Raw genomic sequence first — 2485 nt, 5'->3', positions numbered from 1 at the left:
TGACAACAGCTTCGTCCTGAATCGCTATCCGTCAGAATACAGCGTTACCGGATGGACGTACGAGGCCGGATGGGATGCATGGGATGGCATAAGGATTGGGCATCCAGGCAGGCGATCCTCCTGCCTGGGTAGCCGTTGCCGCCTTTCTCGGTCCCATCTCCACCGTCTCTTATTGCTCTTCTGGCAGCTTCTCTCATGGCCTCTGCTCTCTCTCTTAGTTGCTCGCCTCTCTCTTCACAGATCACCATCTTCACCGTCCTCTTCACTTTCTCCCTCCCCAATTCTCCCTCGCTCCCTCTGCACATCTCCACACAAACGCCCACCTCCTCCTCAAGAAGCTTCGAATTGTAATACTACTCTGCTGCGATGGGCCATCCGATCATGGGAATGCCCTGGTTCAGACTCTCCATTGTCGAATTCCATCCACAGTGACTCATAAAGCCAACCACCCAAACATGTCTGCCGGTGGATTTTCTCATGTGTTGCAAATTTTCGTCCTCAAGCTGCTCGAAAGTGTTGCAGACAAATCCCCCGCTGCGCATATTGCGAGATATCTGGCGAGATAGAAACAAGCTCCATCCGTTGCTCCCTGTCGCACTCTTAATGGTGGGGGAAAGCTGAGATCGGTGCAGCGATATGTGAGGAGGATCTGGGAGAGTAAATTCTTCTGACTCGGTCTTGGTGTGGGGCAAATGAGTCCAGAGAGAGTTGAATATGGAGATGCCATAAGCGCCGGAGGTGAAGAAGCAGAATCTGGGTATTCCAAACATGTCGGCGACGTCGAGTGTCCAGCCAAGGAACATGTCGCTGATGATGCAGAGAGGGGTGCAGCCATTTTCTTCGGAGATCATGCAGATGAGTTGTTCGAAATGGGGCTGCAATTTCTCTGTGGCTTCCATGAGACTGAGGAAGTGCGATAGAACCAACGAGTCGGTGTTCTCTGTATGTGGTGGTAGACCATGATCGACGCTGCAAAAAGGGAGCTCGGCTAGGCATACGTCGAGAGAGGGGTCGCATTGAATGGTGGGCTTTAAGGTGTCAATGTTGAGAGGGGTGTTTGGAGAGGTGAAGGAAGGGAATGATGTGGCCCTGCGCCATGAACGGAAACATCAACACATGACGTTTCTGCATCTTTTTGGCGGACGGATTTCTCCAAGCACATAGAAAGGTCATTGTAGATAGGGTTGCAATAAGCCTCCCCAGGTAGGTATGAGCAGTGAAAGTTAGTTGTCAGATAGAAAGTCGTGTATGGAGTTAAGGTCCGGTGGTCATGTTTTCGTTGAGGACGAAAATTGAATGGCACACGGCAGATACATGGTTGTTGATCGCAATTACTTATTTGTCCTCACACGCAACGGCATTCCCTCCTTGGTTGCTGGAAGATGAGGGCCAAAATCGGGTTATCAGGGGTAAAATCAGGGTTTGCAAAAAAATTTTGGTGTTTGGTTGGTTAAAATTATAACCTAGTTTTCAATTTCATCTTCCTACTTTGGTAAAAATTAGAAGAAGTTTCTTCCAACAAAAAGGTGGAATTCGAAATTAAATCCAGGTTTTGAATTTTATGACAGTTTTTTTAATAATAAATGAAAATTTGTGAATGGAGTAATTGTTTCTAAAAATCCCCATTCATTAAATATTCATGACATGGTAGTTTGTTGCAGAAACGATCTTTGTTCTGTCAATGGAAAAACAATTCTCTGATTTAAGATAGTAGAAAATTACAGGCACATTTTCGGCTTATACACAATAACATCGGTGAATATTGGTGTCTTCTTTGGTTAGTAAGTGTATGTTTGCTTTGTCTGCCTCGTCCGACTTTAACTTTTGTCAAGCTATTTGCCTAAGGAGTTTGAAAGGTGAAATCAAAAAAATTATTGTGTAATATAAACACATTATATCATGATTTTTTTTAAAAGTGTGCTTTTTCACGAATGTTGTACTAAATTTGAATTACTTTATTGTTTCTATATTGAATAAATGATTATATTGAGAGGGAAAAACAATTATGAGAAATAAAATGTCTAATCTATGGATAAATGAACTAGAGAAGTATAATGCATGTGATTGTAAGTTCAATGAATGTGATTAATGTCCACTAAATATAACAAGAATTGCATTGATGCAACTAGAATCCCGCCTAATGTAAAAGAGATGATGTAAGAGAGGATTCATATATTGAATAGAGAGTCCGGTAGAAGATATAAATAAAGAGATATTTCTCTCCCGTTGCTATAGCTATGCATAAATAAATTTATCCTAGCTCTTATGATATTTATCAATAAATTAATATTAAAAACTAATGTATATAAAATTATCGTTGTTGAAAAGAAGGTCTTATCTAAATTTTTTCACATTTAAAATAAATAGAATCATTTAAAAAATAAAAAATAAAAATATTATATTTGTCAAAAATAGGAATAAGAAATAAGGAAGTTGTAACTTAGACATGGCAAAATAGAAGGAGAACAGTAGGAACTTTACAAAT

General features: G+C 40.6%; 1 pseudogene; it reads right to left on the bottom strand.

The window, feature by feature from the left end:
* Positions 1-215: 215 nt before the first annotated feature.
* LOC149577653 (crocetin glucosyltransferase 3 pseudogene) lies at positions 216-1264 on the bottom strand (annotated as a pseudogene).
* Between the last annotated feature and the right edge of the window lie 1221 nt (positions 1265-2485).

The sequence above is a fragment of the Cupressus sempervirens genome, chromosome 1 (genome assembly GCF_028749045.1).
Source record: "Cupressus sempervirens isolate cs-2001-9-10 chromosome 1, ASM2874904v1, whole genome shotgun sequence".
Lineage (NCBI taxonomy): Eukaryota > Viridiplantae > Streptophyta > Pinopsida > Cupressales > Cupressaceae > Cupressus > Cupressus sempervirens.
The sequence above is the reverse complement of the archived record's forward strand: the minus strand, read 5'-3'. Positions and strand labels throughout refer to the sequence as shown.